We start from the raw sequence: 27034 nt of genomic DNA on the forward strand, positions 1-27034 counted from the left end.
AAAATGACCATTAACTCAAAATAAAAAGAAGAAAGACCAAAATACCCTTAAACTAACGGCATAGCTAGATGCCGTTAGACGGATGGGACGTAATTGGTTAATATTTAAAACTATGAGGGCTAAATTGACAAAATTTCAAACTTTGGACTGAAGTGGTGAAAGTAGCAAACCACAGGGACGAAAATAGTCATTAACTCTAATTTTATTTATTCAAATTTGCAATAATTTTATGTATATTATTGAATCTAACTATCTATATAATTTTCTACCATGAAATCCTATGTGTCGCTTTCAGGTTCTTCCCTTCATTATCTAGAGCCACCAGATTGCTTGATTTTAAATGAAGGTTTCTTATACATTTGATCCGAATTCATGGGTATGGGTCTCACCAAACCTGGATAGTCTTTAAATGGGTAACATCTCATTTATTTGTGAAACTCTTTCATAATCAAACAATAGTTTTCACAGGTCAAGGATCTCACCAAACTCGGATAACCCTTAAACGGGTCATAACATCTTATTTATTTGTGAAATAACTTCATAATCATCAAAGAATAATTTTCACGGTTTATCATTATCAAAAACCTAATTTAATTTATCTTTTTACATGTTTTTCGTTGCTGGTCTATCAGTTCCATCGCCGGTTAACTTCCGATACTACCCACCACCGTTAACTACATCAACGTCCCCTTTTTCATTAGACAAATATTTGTGTTCATGTTTGTTCATTAAAAAAAATGTTCGTGTTCTTTTATGTTTGTTCGTTAAAATTCTTATAAACGTACACAAATCAATTGAAAAATCTAAACGTTAAAAAATATAATAACAAACTAATATATATATATTAAAAAAACAAAACTTCGTTAAAAATAAAATAAATCATCATAAAATAACAAAACGATTAAAACAAAAGCTTAAATAAACCCCCATAACACGAGATGATCAAACTAGCATATATTTATTTTAAGAAGACTTATATGCATACAAATTTTAAAATATCAGAAAAACAAACACATAAAATAAACTAAGACACATGATTCATGTGGCTCAACGTTGTCCATTTTTCCAAAAAAACAATGTTTATTATATCACTTTGTTCGATAAAGGGAAAGTAGCATTACATTTTTAAAAAAATCTATTTAATTATTTTATTACTTTTGAATTCACAAAAGAAAAGATTTTGTCGGGTAATCCATTCCAAACCGATCTATATCTATATGTCGTAATGTAGATTGGGTTTTTATTGCAAGGTAAATTAACCTTAGGTGTGAATGAATCTTTGGAGCATATAACATTAGCTATCTTTTAAATATAAACCACAAAACAATTTGTTTTTTTTATGAAGAATTTTGTGCCAATTGTAATTGTTAATTGTTGTAAGCATACATCATTGTCTAATTATATTTCCTCTCATCATTGATAATTCACAACTGCTCGTGTAACATGTTAATTAACTTAAATAAATATATATGGAAACTCCTCCTCCTAAAACTTATCAAGCACTTTGACCAACTGGTTTGAGTACATTTCATGAGATAGCATTGTAGATCAGTCGACGAGTCTCTTGATATATGATTAGAGGTTTCACTATCTTTTCGTTCTTGGTTATGAGGATTAGAAGAAAACTCACATGAACCTGAAATAAACACAACAATAACCAAGTAATACCTCTTCTTTCGTAGACTTATTATACTAACCGCTCAAATAAGTCCATATATATTACGTCAAGGTTGCAAAAGTCGCTAGGCGGACCCTAGGCGGCCGACTGGGGAGTTGTGAGTACTCGGCCTTAGTCGGTGAGTACTCGGCCTTAGACTGAGAGTACTTGGGGATGGCTCACCGAGAACTCGGCCTAGGCGGGGTTACTCGGGGATTACTCGTTGAGTACTCTCCATTAATTACGTGCAACGGATTAGGCCTAAATAACTCATGATATTGTTTAATCTTTATGCAAATAGTGCACTTATCCTTGTAAGAATACTCCGTTTATTTCATATTTATCAATTTTATTAATTATTTTGAGGTTATCATATGTAATATGCTAACTTTCTGTGCCACAAAGATGTTTATCTATGGATGCATTGGAAAAGAGAAACATGTCACTCCCACTGTGAGGTGGACGTATCTTTCATATATATCCAAAGCATATATATTCCATCTTCTCTCAACTTTGAGCAAGGCGTCACAAATTAAAGCGATTTTTTCGGGTTAACGAAAAGAAGTTTATAAAATGAGTTTCAAACTTAAATCTTAAGTATACATTAAAAATCCGGTTTGCAACGTCTAGTGAAAAGAATAACTAAATTCATAACTTTCCTCACCCTTGAGAAGTTCCACTTTACAGTTACATGCTTCAACACTTGTATGGTTGCTTAAAATTGTATGATTTATTTGGACTGTTTTTTTTTGCCTTTTGTGGGTTGATCCTTCTAACCCAAGCCACTTTTATTTTTGTCTTCTTCACAACTTGGTTTAATGAGCTTGGTTTAATGTTTCCACTCCTTTGGTACTGTAGATTTTGGTCTCAAATGTTGACCTATGTTTACTTTTGCCATGCATAAAACTTATTGGTTCATGTTCGGATTTAAGATCAGGCTTATTAAAAATTCGTTTTCAACTCTTGGTTTGTAAACCTTAGGAGCCTGAACCGCTGACTCAACACCAATTAAGCTCATCTATCTTGGGCAAGGGTATGCAATCAACTAAAGGATTAGTAACATTGTATCCACTATCCAGTGATATAAGCTTTGTTTGTATTAGGTTTTGATCATTTACATCTTCTCAAGACTTTCGGAAGACTTGGACCACTTCTCAACAAGTTCTTGCCAACTCTTCCCCGGTTTTAACCAATTAGGTTATAGGAGGCCATTCGGATATTTGAAAAATAAAAAAGCACTTTAAATAAATTAAAATACATAAATTAGAAATAGAATTGTAAATTACAATTGAAATAACAAAAAAATACAAGAAGATGAAGAACATAAAGGGTGAGTATAAAGAGCAGTCATCAATATCCCGAAAATACGGAGTTTCAAGGAAGTTATAGTGATTCTCTAGATACACAGATTTATTAACAAGGGTTATCTCTTGCATGAAATAATAGCATTTTTTGATAACTAGACATACCACATTAACATTCCGTCAGTTCCAGACCAATGAAAACAAACACACCCTTAGTTGGGACCGTCACCCGCCAAGAGTTAAGTTCGAATTGTTATTTGCCAATAAGACCTAGTTCAGATTATTTAAAACATTTTTCTAAACTAATAACTAAAGTAAAACTTAAAAAGAAAAAGAAAAAAAGGAAACGATGTTTGTTACTTTGTTTGTATCTAGTATTTGGTGTTTCAAAATTTCCCATATTAGATATGATTCAAATTCAGACATTGGAGGCGTTCAAGGTAAAAATATGACCCGTGACTTTTGTACCCACACGAATACAATCAAGTTTAGTTTGCTGCCAAAAGAACATAATATTTGCTGCTGCCTAAAGATTCCTTGATTTCTGTTTTTAGGAAAACTGGTTGGTAACAAGTACAGACCACTCACCACTGCCTGAAATCTAAGACAGTAACTCGCTCACAGCTAGCTTGGTAAAAACTCGTACAAACATTCGAGACTAGCTAAGCTAATTGATTTTTATATAAGGTCAACCCGCGCTTAGGTTGGCTACTCAAGGCGAGTTTGAGCCGTATGCGTTCGCTTGAATATGTTTTCATACATGTAAACATAAAATTACGTATAATAACTGACAAAACTATATTCAAATAATAATAATATAAGAAAAAATCTACAAAAATTGGTTAGGTTGTTAAAGTGCTTATAAGTTCTTAAATTGTTTAGGAGTTCTTAAATGAACGCTATATGTACCCTCTCCTATACATAAAAACTGCACATGAACACGACAGTCACCTCTAGCCAGTGGTGAAGCTTGGATGAGTTCATCGGGGGGGGGGGGGGCTCAAAATGTATTAAAATTATCAACAAAACATGTAAAATTAACTTAAGTGCTCCTTCCTATAACACCCTTATCATACAATATCAATCGACAATAATCACTCTTAATAAACGACATGTTTGATCAGTTTATGCACCAAAAAGACATAACATTTCATAAAACCAAATAACAAATAACCAAATTACCAAATCAAACATGAACAATTATAACATAAATAAAAAACAAAACAAGACCTTCATCAAGGCGACCATCCAACCGAGCATCAAACAAGAACCCGCGATACAACCCGTCCCCATTCCAGGAACCCCATCGATCCACCTCCACTCTTCCTTCCCATTCTCACCCGACTCCCACAACGCCAACCGCCCAATCCTCTTCCCCGAAAAACACACACGATTCCCGCCTCCAAACACCTTAAACTTACTCGACTCCTGAAAAAACCGAAACATCTCCAACGGCATTCTCCCCGCTTCACCCCACTCCAAAGTCCCCAAATCCAACTTCAATATCAAAATCGTAGAACACGACGCATTAAGCGAAAACGACGATTTCAACCCACCAATCATCAAAACCACATCCCCAAACCCCTTCAACAACCGCGGCCGTTTAAGAATATCAAACACATCCCCCCACTCATGTTTCTCCAAAGTATTCCACGGTTGCGACGTCTGGAGGCTTTTTAACGAACAAATAAAAAGCTTCCATTGACTCCGCCACGGCGATCCCACATCGCACAACGCGATTATCGACTTATTAATCAAAATCGGACTTCTCGGCTTCGAAGGCAAATTCGACAAGAATTTGAGCCACGCGTTATTCGAATTCGAGTAGTACAACGCCGCAAGCTCATTTAACACAATAACTCGGCTGTTAACCGAATCGGTTAACACCGAGCCGTGTCGGGACCAGGCGGAACCGAGTTGAGGTAGGGTTTTGTGTTCTAAAGTCAACGGGTTCGTAACAACTAACGATTTGTTCGAATCTTTGATTGAATCAGACGCCGGCGAGTCGGCCCAGAGGTAAAGTAACCCGCCGGCGGCGGCGATGGGGTGGGCAGAAGGATAAGGTAAAAAGGATAAAGGAAACTGAAGCCATTTGTTGGCGACTGGATCGAATAAGTGGAGAACAGGCGACGGCGAGAGGTGGTGGTGGTGGTGGCGGTGGGGTGGGCGGAGAGCTAGAAGAGGAAACGGTGACGTGGCGGCGAGGAGTTGGGTGAAGGCCGGTGATGATAAGGCGGCGTTGAGGGTTTTGGAGACTGATTTGCATATTATGACTTGACGGAGTGAGAGTCTGGAGAAGATCTGGTGGATGATGTCTTGTGGAAGGTGTGAGAATATGTTTTCCATTGGTGGGTTTGAATCGGATTGAAGGGGGGTGAGATGAGATGTATTATTATTATTAGATCATTGTAATTGTGTGAGGATTAGAGATGGAGATGGAGATGGAGATGGAGGCGGAGACGGTGGCGTCGGTGGTGGTGGAGTTGAATATTATTATTATTATTATTATTGTTATTGTTATTTTAGAGTTTACTTGTTCTTCGATTGATACGCTACACATAAAGAAGTGTGTAGACTGGGTAAGAGTTTGGAGGCTAGAGTTTAGACATGGGCCGCTTCCCCCTTTCCAATTAAAGGTACTTGCTATAAATTATTTTTTTTAATTGGTGTATGTTATTAATTATTATGTATAGGGTCACGTTATGAGTTGTTTTAAGTATTGTTTTTGTTATATTCTATCGATGTTCGAAATTAACGAGGTGGTGAGTAGTTTAAAATGCATTATGAATGATCCAGTTAATATATTAAATATGTAGTGAATTTACCAATTGAAATTGCGAAGACATGTTTACAAATTACAAGTCACAGGGGCAACATGTAGTCACGTTCTTTCTTTACACGTGGTGTTTTGTATCTTCTACGAGTCCTACTAAAGACACCCATACACCCACTTATACGTCTCGTATAATGCTATACATGCGTATTGGGTCACCGTATAGGGCTATACGAGGCATATATAGGGGCTTATACGCACCGTATAGCCCTATACATGAATTACGTATCTCTCTGTCCCCTTAACAACTAATTGAAGCAATATTTGTCATCGTTTCACTCATTGTTTCATTCATTATACTCTCTGATGGTGAAGGCATGGGTTACGTATCTCTCTGCTGCGTACTCGTGTCTCTCTCTGCTGCGGCCTCTGAGGTATGTTTATTGGACTATTGTTGTTGATATAAGTTTTAATTTGTTGGTGTGCGTCGATTGCATGCATCGTCTTTAATTTCCTCAATTTCTGGGTGGGACACAACCGTTGGCTCAAATGGTTGCAACCAGGGTTTCACGCATGTAGTGGTGCAAAGCATGACAAGATAGAATTAATACTATTTATATGCGGCGATTAAACTTCATCATCAAACTTAATATCAACAGGTATTAAGCAGGACAAGATAAAATTAATATTGGGTATCAAATAAACTCCAACTGAACTCAAACCAGTGGCATTGGAACCGTCTAGTCGAACTCAACGATATTAGATTTTAGGTATTTGCTTTTCGATTTCTAGCTTGTAGATTTTAGAAGTTTGGTTCAGATCGTTGTGTATTTTTATTTATCATTGTGTTTTTTTTTGTTTATTTTCTCATTATGTTTTTTCCCTCAACATGTATTATATTATTGAGCATTGTGTTGTATTTTGTTTTACATTGTGTAATATTTTGGGATTCATTATGTCTTTGTATCCTTCATAGGTTTAATAGACTATTTAGGATAACTTAACCCATTATGTATATGGGTTGTAATTGATCTACCCTCTTACATTCTTGTGGTTACCAACTCTTGGATCCATTAGACCTTATTTATTATTAAAGGCGGTTTTTCAAACCTGTTGAATAATGCCTCTAACATATCATACGTTAGGAATTATTTACAAACATATTCAATAGCATCTTTCTATTATTATTGTAATTATGGGGTGTGGTGTCTCGTTCCTCAGGCTCGAGAGTGTCATGCTGTGATATTAATTAGTAGGCATGGTGTCTCCTCCCATGTTGTAATAACTAGAAAATCCAAAACCTTACTTAGTAACAAAGATACATGAATATTATAATAGACAAGGGTTTATTAAATTCAAAACTATACATACTAATAATTTTCAAATGTGACAAATAAGTTTCTAACCTAAAATCCCAAAAAATAATTTATTATGGGCATATATAAATAGAACTTTAACTAATTGAATTCATTTAACTTAATTTTTATCATAATTTTAAATTCAAGTATTGAGATGCATAAGTTAATTAAATGTGGGGAAATTATTGATATAAAGTTAAAAAAAAGGATTATACACTTATTGACAATAACTATATAAAAGTAAAAAAAGAAAATAATATAGAATAGATAGGAAAGAAAAACAGGTAAGTAAATAAATGGGATTTATATTAGACTTAGTAATGAGTCATTGGTCAGTTGGTCCACTAGCAGAGGCCCACAACTATTTTAAGAGCTGGTTATTTTCTTTTATAACCTAAAGACTAAAAGGGTACAAATCGGTTTCTGGGTCAAAACTATTTACGACTAAAACGGGTTCGATTTGGTTCAAAGATAGTCAACAAGGGTTCTTGGCTAAACTGGGTCGGTTTGGAAACATAAAGCAAAAAATGATCGGTTTGGTTTCAAATCAGTTAGATTGTAACATGTTTTTATCCGGTTTGGCTTAAACCTGTTTCACAGAGGAGATCTCAAATCGATTATAAAAGACGGTTAGGTTTAGTTTCAAACTGGCTTCTAGAGTAGTTCAATTTTGGTTTTGGAACCACTTTCGGTTCTTGAACATTGTGGATTGATTTGCGAGTGAAATCGATCAGAATTTGTCGTTAATCGCCTGGTTTTCATAGAATTTTGGTTCGGTCTTTGTTCGTTGTGCATCTCTACGGTGAATCAAAGGTGTATCTCGGTATAATTAGTCATGTTTATATTAAGGGTTTGTTCGCGAGGTGATTATGGTTCCATTGCATCAAATTTCATTTGATTTAGTTGAGATTTGAGTTATCTAAATCAAAGGTTTGGGTGCGAATTTGTTCATCAGTTCATCTAGACGAATGTCTGTGGTCGTTAGAGACGAAAGAGTTTTTTGTTACACATCAAAGTTTTAAAAGATTCTAGTGGTACTTACATTCAATCGAAAGTTTCATTTGTTTCATTTTAGTTCAAGTGTTTGTTTAGTTTGACTAGAAAATCCAAAACCTTATTTAGTAACATATATAAACAACTATAGGGTTGAGTTCAAATACAAAGTCTTTTAAAACTAGTAACTTGTAGGAAGGGGGGTGTTAATCGCGTTAACCTGGTCTGGTTTCGGGTTAATCGGGTCGAGCTATTCGAGTTTTAAAAAAAATAAAAACTAGCCCGCAACCTGACTCTGTTAAGGTTCGGGTTTGTCGAGTTCGGGTTGATCGGGTTGCTCTAACTTAGATCATCAATGCTCAGATGCATGAGTAATGCAACATCTACACCATGACCTTCATCCACGTCCTTGTCCAAGAAGGCGTCCTATTAAAAGGATAAATAAATTAGAGAGAGATGCAAATTACACCCTCAAAGTTTATAACTGTAGGTTGACAATATGACTCATAGAGTTATGAATCAAGTGCCAAAATATACGAATTAAAGTACCTGCAATGTCCGCTTAAAAGGTTATAGCGTACTCACCTTTATAATTACTTTCTTTTGACAAATTTCTTTTAATTTCAATCTCTAATAAAACATATGTATATACTTTTATAACTTGAAGTTAAATAACGAATATTAAATCACAATTAAAATTCACTTTGGTCCAAAACCTTTAACAAAACTTTCACACAATATAAATTGGATTTAAAGAAAGTTTCTTAAAATTCATAACTAAATCGGGTTAACCCGAAACCAGACGCTATAAACAATTATTAGGGTTTGATAGGAATAGAATCGAACAAGAAGAATCGTAAGAGAGGGAAAGCTCAATTCATTATCTAGATGATGATTACAATTGACGCAACTAACTCATATACCGACTCAACAACCTAACAACTATTTACAAACAAGTCCCTGAACTTTGACAACTCTACATACAGTCCCTCTACTTATTTGAACACAATTGCTATTATACCCCTGACTATTTTTAACATGTAACAATACTCCCTCCTTTTAAAAAATTCTTGTCCTCAAGAATTAACATCAAACTCTGGAAATCTAGTAACAAACTCAGAAGCAATTACCCAAGTAGCATCATGTAGGGGTAAATCTTTCCACTGAACCAAGAACTTAACCACTGGTCTTTGTTCTTGTCTTGCCAGCTTTCTCTCTAAAATTGCAAAAGGCTGCAACCCCACCCTGTTGGTTCTGCATTAGGCAACTTTATTTGTTGTGCATGTGGACCATAAGCCTGTTTTAACAGAGAAACATGAAAGGTAGGATGTATTTGGGAACCCGCTGGAAGGTCCAACGTATAAGCAGCTGCACCGATCTTCTTTAATATTAAAAACGGCCCATAGTACTTCTGAGACAGCTTAGAGTACTTATGTGTTCGTAATGAAGATTGCACATGTGGCTGCAGCTTTAAGTAGACCCAGTCTCCCACCTTGAAACTTCTTTCACTTCTTTTCAAATCTGTAAATTGATTCATACGATTTTTTGCTTTTTCTAATGCCTGTTTAAGAGTGTTGATCATCAACTCTCTATTTGAAAACCAAAGCTCCAAATCTTCAACTTGAGTATCACAAGGAATGTGTGGCAAGTGCATTGGAGCTTCAATACCATATAAAGCCTTAAAAGGAGACATACGAATCGCCGAATGCCATGTGGTATTATACCACCATTCAGCAAGAGGCAACCATTTTGACCAAGAAGCTGGTTCAGACATAGCCATGCACCTAAGGTAGGTCTCTAAACATCTGTTCAATACCTCTGTTTGTCCATCCGACTGTGGATGGTAAGCAGTTGAAAGGGCCTGATCTATTCCTTGCAATCTCAAAAATTTCTTCCAAAACAAACTCAAAAACAAAGGATCTCTGTCTGAGACAATGGTATGAGGACACCCATGCAGTTTGAAAACGTTATCCATCATCACTTGAGCCACATTTACTGCCGTGAAAGGATTTTTTAAAGCTATAAAATGACCATATTTAGTGAAACGGTCAACTACCACCAAAATTACATCTTTACCCCCGGATTTGGGTAAGCCACTTATAAAATCCATTGAAACATCGGTGAAAATGGATTTAGGAGTAAGTAATGGTTGCAATAGCCCAGGAGTAGCTACTGTTTCATATTTGGTCTTCAAACATACATCACATTTCTTTATTAAGGCTTTAATATCTTTAGAAGACCCTCTCCAATAGAACATGTCTTTAAATCTCTGAATTGTTGGTTGTACCCCTTAATGACCTCCTAAAGGAGAGGCATGACATAGCAATAAAATGTCATTTCTCAAACTTTGATCTTGTCCAATCCATAATTTCTTCTTTCTGGTTAATAGACTACCATTCCACTCCATATTTCGAGTGACTTCACCGTGTGATAATCTTTGAATCAGTTGCTGAGCAATAACATCAGTTTCCCAATGTGCTTTAATCCTTTGGAGAAGAAGAGGATCATAAGAAGAGACTGCCATTTGAAATAATGTGACCCCATATACTCTAGATAAAGCATCAACAACATTATTATCTACTCCTTTCTTATAGACAATATCATAATCATAGCCCATTAACTTGCTTAACCATGTATGCTGTAGTGGAGTAGTAATTTTCTGCTCCAATAAATGTTTCAAACTTTTTTGGTCTGTCTTTATAGTAAAATGCTTCATAATAAGATACTGATGCCAATGCTTAATAGCTAGTAAGATGGTTAAGAGTTCTTTTTCATAAACAGACAAGGTGCATTGTCTAGCAGATAAGGCTTTACTTACAAAAGCAATGGGGTGTTTATCCTGCATAAGAACTGCTCCAAGACCTTTTGAACTAGCATCAGTTTCCACCACAAATTCTTTTGACCAATCCGGCAATGCTAAAACTGGTGCAGTAGTTAAAGCCAATTTCAATCTGTCAAAAGCCAGCTGGGCTTCATTTGACCATTTAAAAGCATCTTTTTGAAGCAATTGAGTGAGAGGTTTAGCCATAGCTCCATAGGAAGCAATGAACCTCCTATAGTAACCAGTTAGGCCCAAAAAAATCCTCTTAACAGTTTAATATTTGTAGGAGTAGGCCAATTCTTTATATACTCTATTTTTGATGGATCAGTAGCCACACCAAAAAAATCCTCTTAACAGTTTAATATTTGTAGGAGTAGGCCAATTCTTTATATACTCTATTTTTGATGGATCAGTAGCCACACCGTCTTTGGAAATAACATGCCCCAAATATTCAATTTGAGACCCACCAAAACTACATTTGGATTCCTTTGCATACAACTGATTATCTCTGAACAGTTGCAGAACTTCTCTAAAATCCTGCACATGCTGCTTCATAGATTTGCTATAGACTAGCACATCATCAGAGAATATGAGCACAGATTTCCTTAATAATTTTTGAAACACAACATTCATAAGACCTTGAAAAGTTGCTGGAGCATTTGTTAAACCAAAAGGAAGAACCAGAAATTCAAATAGACCTTGGTGTGTTCTGAATGCAGTTTTATAGATATCATCTTCATGCATTCTTGTAAGGCCCCGTTACCTGTAGCCCTACTTTCGTGTTGGATTTACTTATAAACGCAGTTCTAAATATCAGAGTTAATTAAAACATTCGCGGAACATTAAAAACATCCAAACCATTACATTCCATAACCATAATTCTTGTCTTATCGAGCATTCATAGTCATTTAAAGACAAAACATAATCTTTTAAAATAAAACATCATAGCAAAATCTTCAGATGCCAGCTTCGTCCAACTCTGCCATGTGTCCTCCTCAAGCTACCTGCCTCATCCTACTCACCTGCGTGCATACTAAAAGTCAGCTACGCTGAGTGAGTTCTAGTTAATCACATAATCATACAATACCTTCTTACATTTCATACTTAACCTCTTAACTTTCTTTCATACACACATAAGTGCATATACTTACATAATCATACGTTTTAAAGAGCCTTTCGCCCTATAACCTCACAGATATTATAAGGGTCTGGTCCCTAACATCACAGATATTATTAGGGTCTGGTTCCTAACATCACAGATATTATTAGGGTCTGGTCTCTACCATCACAGATATTATTAGGGTCTGGTCCCTAACATCACAGATATTATTAGGGTCTGGTCCCTTTGTTCGTGTAACTGTACCGTACCTGTTCATACATACTTTCCTTGACAATACGTGCAATCTCCGAAGAGCGTTCACGTACCATCATCATAACATACATACATTATGCATACATCATATATTCACACATACATCATATCTTTCATCATACTTATCAATCATTTCTTAACTACCACCTGACGGTACATGCAATATCCGAAGATCGTTCACGCACCGTCAAACAATCATCATACATAAATCATACAAGACATACACTTACCACTTAAGATAAGTGTATTAACTATCACATCGAGTATGCACACAGCCTCGAAAACATAACAAGGAAGTGGGGCTAGAAACTCACCTCAATGCGGTTGCGTTCACCGTTTACGGTTATTCCCTTCTTGAGCTGTGCACGACTAACTGTATAATAATTATACGTTTTAGTAAACTATCACTACACATATCGCCTTTCTAGTTTAATCATTACCCTCAACGAACGGGGGTCCGGGGGCAGCGCCCCTGGCAGCGGGGTTCTAGGGGCGGCAGCCCCTAGCGGGGTCCAAGGGGCAGAGCCCCTGGCTGGGGTCGAGCTGCCAGGTCAGCTTGGAAAAATTTTATTTCCATTAACTATCGTAACACATTTTCCATTAACATTTTGAATCGTTAATTAATTTGCTACTTAAAAGTTCAAGGGCCTAATTGTAATTAAATCGTTCTTTTCTAAGTCTAGGGACTGTTATTGTCATTCAGTTAAACTTCTAATTCGTTATTGGTTCATAGCGAATTGGATTATCCTAGCGAACTGGTTCTTATAACGAATTGAACTCTTAACGAACTGGACTTCTTAACGAATCAGTCCATATAGCGAATTGGACCTTCTAATTCGTTATTTCTTTTAATGAACTAATCATAACGAATCAAGGGTAATTCGTTACCCTTTTCCCTTAACGAATCGGAGACGAATCATAGACGAACTAGAACTAGTTCGCTGTGCTCCCTTAAGCGAATCAACTAACGAATCACCTTCAATTCGTTAAGTCCCCATAGCGAACTAGGGTTAGGTCAGGGAATGTCAGAACATTCCCTGACATTCCTTATCCTCGTACCACTATTCCGGCGCCGCCTTTGCCGGAAAACCGCGAACACGTCGGAAAAACGAGTTTTAACTCGTTTTTCACCGTTTTTCGTCCCGTTCGATCCAGATCTGAGCTAGGGTGACCCCTAAGCTCATCATAGGTTCGGTTTATACCCGATTCCACCCGGATCTCGTGACTTAAACTGTTTAACGGTGTCGGCTCGTCGTTTAGTGACCATAACTAACGGATTTAAGCTCATACAACAAAATACTATCATACCTTGGGTCGGGATCCGATTCTTCTTCTATATTTCGGCTAGAGAGGCTAGAGAGAGAGAGCGCTTAAGTGTGTGTGTTTGAGAGGTGTAAGGGATATGTGTAAATGAATTAAATGGAGGATTAAGGGTATATATATTTTTTGATCATGGGCTTAAGCCCATGGTCTTTCCTTCATTCCTCCATAACCCAAGTCCATAACCCATATCCATTTACCCAACACAAGTCCATCTCGTATTCTATTCAACTAAACCGATAACGACCCGCTATAAATTAAACGAACTTTATTTTATTAATATAACCGAAAGTAGGATGTTACAATTCTAATTTGATGATATCCGGATCTGAGATCAAGCTTTGAAAATACTACTGCTCCTCCCAATTCTTCCAACAATTCCTCAATGAGAGGAATAGGAAATCTGTTTTTTATAGTTTGGTCATTCAACCTTCTGTAATCTACACAAAGTCTCCAGGTTCCATCTTTTTTTTTTTACTAAAACTACTGGAGAAGCAAAAGAGCTGACACTATGCCTTATAACACCCATATCTAACATCTCTTGCACCATTTTTTCTATTACATCCTTCTGGCCCACAGGATATCGATATGCTCTCTGATTAATATTGACCTTCTCATCTATTAACTGGATTCTGTGGTTACAACTCCCGTCAGGAGGCAAAGTCTTTGGAGTTTGGAAAACATCCTTGAACTCTTGCAATAAGGCCTTCATGTCATCATTAGGTTGACAACCAACCACTGATGATTGATGTTGGAAGGACCCATTTTCCAGTTGCATACTATATAATTGCACTTGTACCATAGGGTTATCCTTCTCCAATATATTTGTTAACCTCTCCACTGAACACAAGGATACCTCATTGCTATTAGATCCCTTTAACATGATTACCTTTGAATCCACCTTAAATTGCATGGTTAATGCCTTGAAGTTCTAGACTATATCGTCAAGGGATTGTAGGCATTGAACCCCAAGAACCATATCATAATTGTCTAGTGGTAAGAGTAAAACATCTGTTTTAAACCACACCCCTTGCATAAGCCACTGAAAGTCTTTACATAATTGGCTGCAATCTAAATTCTTCCCATTTGCCACTCTTACCTTCATGACTGGCACTCCTTTTGTAAAGCACTGCAGTTTGGATGCAAGCTTAGAATCAAGGAAATTATGAGTGGAGCCCGAGTCAATCAAAATCTGGATTTGCCTAGTACTAATAGTCCCCACAATTCTCATAGTTGAAAAAGAATTAACTCCCATTATTGCATGATTGGAAATTTGAGGATCTAAATTCATAGTTTGTAATTCTCCAGAAGTATCACCATCTTCATCTTCCATATCATCTCCATGGATTTCTAACACATATAAGTGTTTGAACTTACACTTATGTGTTGGTGTGTATTTTTCATCACACCAAAAACACTCATTTCTGGCCCTTTTTTCTTCAGCCACTTTTGCAGGTACCCTTAACATTTTTAAGCATCTTATTGGCAGGGGGTGTAGGTAACAGTGCCAATGTATTGATAGGGTTTCCCCCTACCTTGGTACTACTACTATTGATGTGATTGCTTACATTAATAGAGCTGGACTTATTTTCTTTATTCCCAAATAGTGTTGCATAGACTACACTCTGCTGCTTAGCCATAGTTATAGCATCTCTCATGGATCTTGGCCTAAAAATTTTGACTAAACAACGAATTTCCGGTTTTAACCCCCCACAAACAAACTAGCAACAGTTTGACTCTATTAAGCAATGAATCAAACTCTTTAGTGTAATCTTGTAACGAACCTGTTTGATGGAGATTATTCAACTCTTCCATAGGATCTTGTGAAAGTCTATCTGAAAACCGATTTATAATGGATCTTGAGTACTCATCCCAAGTAATGTCTTCAAGTTCTCGATCTTGACTATCAAAATAACCTTGATGCCAATCTAAGGCTGCCCCTTCCAAATTGATAACCGCGTAATGTACTTTCGCAAATTCAGGAGTCTTGTCTACTGCAAAGTAATGGTTGCAGCGTATTACCCTGCGTTAACTTCTCTAACCTTTCCATTTCTTGTTGCCATAGATGATTATCAAAAATTGATTGAAGATTTATCACGAATATTGAAACTGGAACAATCAGTTACAATGAATTGAAATAAAATCCAAGGAAAATTGCTCAATAATAGGAATAGAATCGAACAAGAAGAATCGTAAGAGAGGGAAAGCTCAATTCAATATCCAGATGATGATTAAAATTGACGCAACTAACTCATATACCGACTCAACAACCTAACAACTATTTACAAACAAGTCCCTGAACTTTGACAACTCCACATACAGTCCCTCTACTTATTTGAACACAATTACTATTATACCCCTGACTACTTTTAACCTGTAACAGGGTTAATCGGAATCCGATTAATATTTTTTGACCCTATTTAACCTGACCATAGGAAGCTTATTCGGGTTCGGTTCGGTTGATAGGGTTTGGGCATTTTGGACACCCCTAACTAGCGGCATTGGAATTGGCTCATCGAAATCTACGATATAAGATTTTAGGTTTTCGCCTTTTGATTTCTAGCTTGTAGATTTTATTATTTTTGTTCAGATAATTGTGTCTTTTTATTTATCATTGTGTTTCTTTTCTAGACATTGTGTTATATAATTCATCATTGTGTAATATTTTACGATCCATTCTGTTTTTATACTCTTCATAGATTTAGAAGACCGTGTAGAATAATTTAACCCATACAATAAGACAAGGGTTTATTAAATTCAGAAATTTCACATACTAATAATTTTCAAATGTGACAAATAAGTTTCTAACTTCAAATTCCAAAATATAAATTACTAATGGCGTAGATAGATGTAATTTTAATATTTTGAACTCATTTAACTTAATTTTTATCCATTATTTAGATTTTGAGTATTAATTAAAATTGTTAAAATACACTAACTCTATTTATGTTTATATCTGACTGTTAGGCGTATCTTATACTAATAATAAGGTGTGCTTTAATATTTTTAAATATTAATTGACTACTCACAAACTATCGGATCAAGATAATAATGGGCTAAACATGCTATTGGGCTAAGATTATATTATAGGCCTGCACTACAAAGGACTAATTGCTAATGAGCTTAAAAGGATTGAACATGTAATATTGTAATTGCTGGAAGTCCAAGGGTTTCAATGTAAATTTGGGTATAAAGGTATGTTTGATATGAGATAAATGATTAAAAAAGAAATTGAATAGACAAGGGAATGAAATTGATCACTACTATTCATTGTTTTGTTTGATTAATCTACGTGAATGTAATTAATCATTACTTTATGTTGTTTAATAGAAACAAAAAGAAGCGGAAATAAAATACAAATGAAAAATATAACTTATCATAAAACAAAGATAAATTTACCAAAATAAAATAATAGCAATGACGATGGCGATGCCGGAGGTGGGGTGATGGTGGCAGTGATAATAAAGGTGGCAGCGTCGGTGGTGCTGCTGGTGGCAGTGATCAGTGGTGATAGCGGTTGTGATGGTGGTGGTGATTAGGTGCTCAAGTCATGGAGGTGATGACAGTGGTAGTGGTGGTGGTGGCAGTGATGGTGGTGCTAGTGGTGGAGGTTGTGGCGGTGGCAGTGGTTAGGTAGTCGTGGTGGTACAGGCGGTGGCGGCGATGACGAGATGGTGATGACGGCAATGGTTAGGTGGTGGTGCTCCCTAATCTGGTTAATTTCACTATCTTTGATGTAGGGTTTTGATTTAGCACTTAATCATACTTATAAGTGACTAATGATGACCAATCAAGTGTTAAGTTAAATGTGTGTGATATATAGCTTTAATAATGTGCTAATACTATTCCATTGTTTTTCCCAACATGTTCAATGGTAGCAAAAATCACAATGTACCATTTTCTTGAAACACATTTCATATGCTTTCTTACCGACGTTTTTTTTCTGTCAAACAAGTCACCTTCTTGCTTGCTTCGGAAGCTATTTGACTTGTCTTGGTTGAAAAGTTATTAATCAAGTTTGTTCCTTTCATCTTAAGCGAATCGAACCCGTGTGGAAGTGTCTCGGTCCGTGCTTCTTGAAACCAATCAACCCGACGTAATGGGTATTTAATGCGCCTCATATCTATCTTGTATTGGAGAGATGATGTGACATTAGTCAATTTCATCATTCATAGCTCATGACGCTATTTAAAGTTGTAATATTTATTCGCGCCACATTAAGGTTATACAATACATCGAATTTCAAAACAAACATAACAAAACAATCACTGAAATTTATTTACTTATCCAAGGTTCATTAGCGGTTCTAAATGTCACAATCTCTAGAATGTTCCAACAATTAATACATGTAGCATGTACGTAAATTAATTTGTCAATAATAATATTGGTGAGCAAATATAAGATTTATAATATGTAATATGAGAAAAATAAAATTCACATGTCGTTTGATGTATAACGCAGTCATAATGAAAATGTAACAAATAATAGTGTTCATTATTGAGAACGTTAAAAGTGTCCGTTATTGAGGACAGAAAAATGTGTTCATTATTGAAAATTAACCAAGTGTGTGAATCATGTTCATTATTGAGAATGAACAAGTGTTTTGAAAATTTACAATGTCACAGATGAGTTGCTTGGATAATCAAATATTTCGACGTAGCTTGATAGTTAGGGGTGTTCAAAACCGGATATCCTCGGATATCCGGACCTTATAGATAGTGGTTTTCACTATCCGATTCCGAATCCAAAATTTCGGATATCTGATCGGATAGTGATTAGGATTTCCGAAAGAAAATCTGGAAAAAAAGGCAAAAAAACAAAAGAAACCACACACATACACACAATATGTTTTAATCCAACAACCAGGTTTTTCAATTCAACAACCTAAACAAGAAAATAGCATCCATGTTTTCCAATTCAAGCAAATAAGAAACATGCAAATCCAAGCAAATAAGCAAACAAGATCAGGTTCAAAATACAAACAAGGAAGGAAATTTTGAACATCCAATATGCAGATGGAATAGTGAGAGCGGCGGACGGAGGTGGTTTCTGGTGATGGAAGAGTGGAGATGGTGACCGGATCAATGGAGGTGGTGTAGATGGACGGGAAAGAGATGTTGACGGAAGAGTGGAGATGGTGGCTGTGTTTTTGTTTTGAAAGTAGGGTTATAACTCATTAGCTTTACATGACTACATAGGTATATAATTAAAATAAAAAGGATACTAAATTTATATTTCGGATAGTTCAGATATCCGAACTATCCGAAAAATCCCAAAAATACTATCCGAATCCGAATTTTTGGATATCCGAGGGATGCATATCCGAAATTTCCGATAGTTCGAATACAGATAAATGGTATATGTATCTAAATGTCTCACTTGTTCTAAGGTTAAAGCCGAGCATCAAAAGCCGTTTGGTTTGCTCGAGCAACCTTCGATCCCCGTTTGGAAATGGGAAGACATAGCCATGGATTTTGTTACTAAACTCTCCACTACTCAAAGCCGCAATGATAGTATTTGGGTGATTGTCGATCGTTTGACCAAGTCAGCTCATTTCATACCGTTCCGTGAAAAGTCCTCCGTAAGCGAATTAGCCTGACTCTATGTGAAGAACATCATTTGCCGCCATGGAACGCCTTTAACCATCATTTCCGATCATGAAGGTCGGTTTACCTCTCATTTTTGGAAATCGTTGCAAACCGCCTTGGGTACCCGTATTGATTTAAGCACCGCTTATCACCCGCAAACCGATGGTCAATCCGAGTGAACAATTCAAACTCTCGAAGATATGCTCCGTTCTTGCATACTAGATTTTGGTGGAAATTGGGATACTCACTTACCACTTGTTAAGTTTTCCTATAATAATAGTTTTCACACTAGTATTGGCATGGCATCTTTTGAAGCTCTCTATGTCCGAAAATTTCGTTCCCCGATTTGTTGGAACGAGGTTGGTGAATCGCAAATCACCGGTCCCGAGCTTGTTCAAGAAACTTCCGATCGAATCGCTCTCATTCGCCAAAATCTTATTGCCGCTCGTAGCCGTCAAAAGAGCTACGCCGATAAGCACCATAAACCTCTCGAGTTCAATGTTGGTGATCGAGTTCTCCTCAAAGTATCTCCTTGGAAAGGGGTAGTTCGTTTTGGAAAAAGGAACAAATTTTCTCCTCGTTTTGTTGGCCCGTTTGAGATCGTTGAAAGGGTTGGTAGAGTTGCGTATGGTCTAAATCTCCCCTAAGAACTCTCCAATGTTCATCCAAATTTTCATATTTCCAATCTAAAAAAGTGCTTAGCCTAATGGAATCTCCACATACCCCTCAATGAAGTACAAGTTGATGAATCTATGCGTGTTATCGAGAAACCCGTTAAAATCGTGGATCATATGGAGAAAGAAACCAAGCGTAGCCGTATTCCGCTTGTCAAAGTTCGTTGGGAATCAAAACGTGGTCCCGAGTTCACTTGGGAACGTAAAGACCAAATGGAGTCCAAGTACCCGCACCTCTTCGTTACGGCTTAATTCCTAATTTCGAGACGAAATTTCCTAAAGTAGTGAATGCTGTAACATTTCGGGTTTTCATATTCTTGTAATTAAACCTCTAACATCCCCAAAATTTCGATCCAATTTGACAACTTAGGAAAAGTTGAGGGATTAAAAATAATATCAAGACAAGTCATAAGAAAATATTTAATAAGGAAATATAAGAAAAATAAGGAAATAAAAATATTTTCTAAGTTAAGTATTTCCATAAGAAAGAAATAAGGAAACTCCATCCCACATGGAAGGATGTAAGAAAGTGGAAGTATAAATAAGGAATATAAATCCCATCCCACATGGAAAGTGGTAAAGAAATGGAAGCTCTTTATAAGGAAGAGATTTTCCATAGTAATATTCTTTTATGGATATCATGCACCAAGTGGTCTTAACGGAGGGTGCGTAGCACCCGACGCGCACGCGCACGGGCTCGGGCTCGGGCGAGGACGAGGACGATGGCGATGGGCGCAATGTGGCGCTTTGATGGCGCACTTTGCACTTCGCAGCCTTAGTATTTTTGGACAACGAGAGTTAGACCTAGATGTGACAAGCTACAAAAGATAAAGGACTAACAATGAAAAATAATACTCAGGGACCCATCGGGCTACGCGATGAGTCCAAGAACACGGCCATCGCGTACTGCGATGACCCGTGATGACTCAGGGACACGTGTCACGTCCGGGTGACACGTGGAAGCAGGTTATGACACGTGGTAGACGTGTCAGACCACGTGGCGGCACGTGGCAGACGTGTCAGGCCACGTGGCGACACTTGGCGAGATCTCAGAAATGGTGGGCGTCGCGATACGTGACGCCGTTGAAGAAGGGGCCCATCGCGAACCGCGATGGGACTCAAAATTAGCTATAAAAGGGGAAGGCATCGGCTCATTTTACACACACACTTTCCACTCTCTCTAGAATATTTTCTCTCTCTACCTCGTTTTACGTGACAAGCACCGTTTTGCGTGCTACCGACCCGATAAATATTACCTCGTAATCCGTGCCAAAACCCGACTTTTCCTCAAAGTATGTGCACGACCCGGCAACCCCGGATGTCGCCTCGATTTGCATGCCAAGTCTCGTAGTACTTGCCAAGCTCCGAAGTTCTGGCGGTTTATGCTTTATAAGTGATATAGAGTAGAAGTGCTGCCCGTATAAACTTAGGAATATCTAACTCCGAATACCCGTGCAAGGTAGGGGTTCTGACTAAGTTATTATTTTATAAACATACAAATACATAAACCTATTATAAATGGCTTAGACCATAGTCGGGGGTATAGCCCGAACCTTGATTACGATTAAGAGTCATATAAATTTTCTTAAGCGAGGTTATAAGTTAAAATAGTATTTCTTTATGATTAAGAAATATAATATTTTTATAAGGGATTATAGTTAAGAAATTAATGTTTCTTCTTGAAGAAGAAACTTAGTATAGACGTTTCTTCCTGAAGAAGAAACATAGCATATAACTGGTAAATAAAGAAAGGGTCTAAAGGTCCAAATGTTTTATATAAACAAATGATTTTATCAAGGTTAAAGCTATACAAAACGGACTAAAGGTCTGAAGCTAGATCGATGATCTAGTTATTTATACAAAAGTTATTCTCGTACTATAGGTCCGAGGTAACAAAACAAGAAGCAGAATCAGAAAACAGTAATCAGTAACAGAAACTGATTATAAACAGAAAAGGTGAATACGCCCTAAACCTTTTATAGAGTCGGAATGTTTGCATAGGATTTACGAATCCTTAAAACTTTGTGTTATAATAATAAGAAACGGACACTCTGATTAAGAGTATACATATGTATGGATCTATTCATACATGGTGACTCGGCATTTCCCCGAGGCCATGCATATCATCAACATGCCTCTGAAGGTCTACGGGACTGTTCAGAGAAATGATATTGTGTATATAATTAATTTTACATGGTACTTAGGGTAATTTGATCCTAATTTAGTTGGGTGCATAATGAGTAGTCACAAAGGTATTATTGTTGGTTTCCCAAAGGTATTGAAAAGATGTTTTTAGAGTTAGCGTCATTCACCAGCTGTGTGCTGACGTATTTTCTAACCATTTTACAGGAAAACAAGAAAGGTTAAAATAGACAAGAAGGAATAGAAGATTGGAGTTATAGTCATTAGATGCTATCTGGTGGCTCAGATATTTTATTTCAATGTATTATAAAGAATTATGTTTTTTAAAGAAAGGTATTTGAAATATCAAACGGGTATTTTAACCCGAGAGCTTAATAAGTTTTCAATATAATAATATTTTATTAAAGACTTCCGCTAAAACTAAACCCGCAACTCTGATGTATTTACAAAACAGGTACCAACTTGTTGTCACACGCCTAGGCCCTAAGTCGGGGTGGGACAAAACCCGACCCATTTAAGGGTTCGGGTCATCCATTTAATAAAATTGATACATTTATTGAGTATATTTTTGTCTTAGTTTTATTATTTAATAGTTAAATATTCAACTTACAAGAACTTGACAATTTCCATCCAAACTCAAACTATAACCCATTCTCGTTCCCATCTAAAAACTTCAGGGATTTGTTATGTAAATTCTGATTTTATAATATAACATATTATATTCAAAAAAAAATTATCCTAACCCACCCTTGGATCCAACCCGACCTGCGCACCCAAAAGTCTTCAAAACCTCCAATTCCCGCTCGTTTATGATCGATTAATTTAGGCATTTGGCATATTCAAGCGAATAAACGCGTAACCAACACTCAGTTATAGTAGAAGCGTGTTAATTAGTCTCTAATTTGAGAAATTAACCATTTTTAATCCTAAACAAACTCTAATTTGTGATCTTATATAATCACCTCGTCACGAACCAATTAAACTCGCTGAAACGTTCTCCTCCTCGTCGCTAACTTTTCCCCTAAACCCAATTTGATTTGCACTATCATCCCGTCACTCAAATTACCCCTCCTTTGTCCGCAACTAACTTGCGGGTTTAGTTTTAGCGGAAGTCATTAATCCAATTAAAAGGTACACTAGAATCACGTTATGTCAAAGAACATTAGCCCTAAACTTGTTTGAACGAACATGAACCAGATTATCCAATTGGATAATCTAGGGTTCATGTCCCTTTTAAACATGTGTTTATATTTTTGGATCTGCAATAGTTAACAACTGGCCATGATGGCTCAGTTGGCTAGTCCACTGGTTAACACAGGTTGAGTCGCGAGTTCGAACCCAGCTCAACCTGTCTTGGGTTTTGTTTTCTTTTTTTTTCTTTTGTTAACTTTATTTAATAGTTGGTCCTTTTAATATTAAATAAATCCCTACACAACTAATCATTTAAATATTATAAACCGACACTTTGAGCCATTTTCTCGTCATCCTAAAACCTGGTTTTCTTTTATTTATTGTTTATATAAAAATATATATTAAGTAATAAATGTTATTTTTCTTAAAGCCGAACCTCTAAGTCTCACGAAACTCGTTTTTTTTATAGCTTTATATATTTAAAACATTTTTAATCAAATTTTTACATTACTACATGTAATACAATATTTTGATATACCGAACTTAAATTGTTCATAATAAATATCTTTCTTAAACTCCACGCTAATTTATATATATATTACATAATATTTATTTATCAAAAATAATTAATAATAATGATGATTAAATACTAATAATAACAATAGTAATAACTAAAACGTTAATAAAATACAACAACCATAAATAAAATGCCAATAAGATTAATAACTTTATCGAGACCCAAGATCTGCCTTATTATTTTGTCATTTATTTAACTCACTTTATCGTTAACAACTAGGATTAATTGTCGGCAAATCTCGGGAAGCTTGATTGTTTTCCATCATAGCATTTTCTTTTCTTATCTCGTCCTCGTTTACCCCTCATTAAAGGTAAGTAAATTCACATCCCCCTTTTTACCATTTTAAGTTTTGGGGGCTTTATGCGTTCACAATTAAATTATTGTTTTCACTACGATTCCACTATATGCGTAATTGAAATTGCTCGATTAGTTGATATGTGCAAATGTGACAATATGTGTTTAGTTTATGTTGGTTGGTATCCTCATCCTCATTAGTATGTTCATACGCCGTCAAATTAGCTCGTAATCAAAATGATTCGAGTGAAAAGTCAACTTTTATTTATTGTTATACTAGTTGTAGTGATTTACAATTATCGCACGGAATCGTCATTTTTTTATTATATATACTCAAAATCGTGGTTTACTTGCTCAACTTTATGTTGACAAAATATATATTTTCACGCATGGCGCAGGTAGCTTTATCGGATGAATCAATTATTGGAAGTAGATGAGACCTTAGGTTGCTTGATGATTGAAGAACATTTTTTTTCTTGTTTTAAATTATTTATTATCGATTTGTAACATTATTGTTAAGACAATGTTTGTGCTTTTGAAAATTGATATATGAATGAATAATTTAGATATTGACACGTGTATTTTACTTAGTGTCTTCTGAGCTATGATACAATCAATGTCGCGCCCCGACATGTTCCGCCGTAGGTTGGGGTGTGACAAAAACCATGTTATATAATAAATCAAAGTGCATCGTTAATGTATTCACCAAGAAGGATATCGATGGGAGAACGTGCCACAACCGAGGGGTAAAGAATCTCAGCTGCCATCCGTTCGATGTCGAATGCTTTCACCCATGAAGTATAGTGTTTGTTCTCTACGTACGAATTGTTATTCATATTCACAAAATTTGGGAAGTAATCGAATCGGGTACCTGGGTCATTGATCATGCAACATGGTGATCAAGATTTACCCACCATAATGTAACATCTTGAAAAATTTGGTGACAAATTTTTTCAAATTTGAATGTCGGAGGGCCAAATGGTATTATATAAGTTTTGGTTTAGAAGGACCGACTAAGGATTTATGACAATCCGTATTAGAGCTTGATTCAATCTGGTCAGACTGTTTAAAGATTTGCGACGGTTCGTTTAGTCCAAGCTATTTTAGCCTAAACATAGAAATAATAATCAAGTAACTGAGTAACTAGAACCTAGAAGGTAAAAAGAAACACGAACAAATATCAGAAAGTCAGAGTGTATTGTATGTTTGTAGGCATAGTAAAAAACGTTTGCCCCTTCTTAGCCCAAATTTGGTCTAATATGTGTCCATCTTGATTAAATGTAAAAAATGGATTCTTGTGTATTTTTTTAGTGGGCCTACGAGCCTTTTCCCTCGCAACCTTCTAGATCCGCGTCTGCTTGGTATACAAAGAGGTTAACTATATTGATGAAATGGGTGACCCAAGACCACAATCACTTGTATTCCAAGATTTATCAAGCCCATTTGAGTGTGCATAAACATTAGGGAAGAAAATATACTTATATGGATTGCTCCAGACACACAACTCGCACTCAACATAATCTCAGTGGTACATTACGGAAGACCACGATATAAGATTTGCCTAAGGTGACAGACTCTATATCAAACTCGAATTATAACTACACAATTATTATTTTGTATTGTGAAATCATTTTTTATATATCCTAAAGTAGTAATCACTATCACATTCACATTAACGTAACCCGTTTCTTATTTTTTTAATGCGATATTACCCCCCTTTAATTGGCTACATTTTATTATTAGTATTTATATAATTGGAAAACATGGGCATTTATTATTATCATTTATGGCCCTCTATTTAAAAAAAAAGAAGAAGATATAAAAATACGGTTTTGAAACATTCAATATTACAACGAGAAATAATTAGAACATGGTTTGCAAAATTAAATATTAAAACAAGAAAATTAAAACATGATTATACAAAATCAGATATTGAAACAAGAATGTTTGATCAAAACCAGTTCATATAATATATCAAAGTACATCGTTAATGTATTCACGAAGGCAAATATTGATGGAAGGACGTTCCACAACCGAGGGGTAAAGAATATCGATTGCCATCCGTTCAATGTCGAATGCCTTCACCCACAAAGTATAATGTTTGTTCTCTACGTATGAACTGCTATTCGTATTCACTAAGTTTGGGAAGTAATCGAAGCGGCTTTAACTGGTCTAGAAAAGATTGCTCTTGCGTTGGGATTGTTGCATCAATCGACACCTGGGTTATTGATTATGCAACTTGGTGATCAAGAATCCGCCACGATGTAACATCATCAAAATCTACTGACATTTTTGACAAATTTTAAGGTTAGAGGGCCAAATAATTATACACAAGTTTTGATTTAGACGGACCGAGTGAGGATTTATGACGATCCGTATTATGGCTTATTTCAATTCGGTTAAAATAGTCAAATCCATGATTTGACGAACCATCTAAAGATTTGTGACGGTCCGTCTAAACCAAGTTATATGAACCTAAAGATAAAAATAATATAATCAAGTTAGTGAGTAACATGAACTTAAAAAAGGTAAACAGAAACATCAACAAACCAAATTCAAGGTGCATTGCATGTTTGTAGGCCTAGTAAAAAAAGTATGCCTCATCTAAGCTCAAATTTGGTCTCATATGTGTCCATCTTTATTAGATTTAATTAAAAAACGGAATCTTATGTATTAATTTTGGTGGGCCTACCGGCGGGGGGGGGGGGGGTGTTCTTCTTTCAACCTTTTAGATTTGCATCGGCTTGTTATACTAAGGTTAAATATGTTGATGAAAAGGGGTAACACAAGACCACAATGACTTGGATTTCAATATTTAACAAGCTCATTTGACTATTTGAGTGTGCATGAACAATTAGGGAAGAACATATACTTATATGGATTGTTCTAGACACACTACTCACACTCAACATAATCCCAGTGGTACATTGCATAAGACTGCGATATAAGATTTGCGTAAGGTGCCACACTCTATATCAAACTCGAATTATAACTAAACATTTTTTATTTTTTTTTGTGATATCAGTTTTT

The 27034-nt window shown here is 36.1% G+C and overlaps 1 pseudogene; it reads right to left on the bottom strand.

The window, feature by feature from the left end:
• Positions 1-4147: 4147 nt before the first annotated feature.
• Positions 4148-5338, bottom strand: LOC143610367 (SKP1-interacting partner 15 pseudogene; annotated as a pseudogene).
• Between the last annotated feature and the right edge of the window lie 21696 nt (positions 5339-27034).

This window comes from Bidens hawaiensis, unplaced genomic scaffold, assembly GCF_021521415.1.
Source record: "Bidens hawaiensis isolate Kalapana, Puna unplaced genomic scaffold, B.hawaiensis_p1.1 tig00025840_1, whole genome shotgun sequence".
Classification (NCBI taxonomy): Eukaryota; Viridiplantae; Streptophyta; class Magnoliopsida; order Asterales; family Asteraceae; genus Bidens; species Bidens hawaiensis.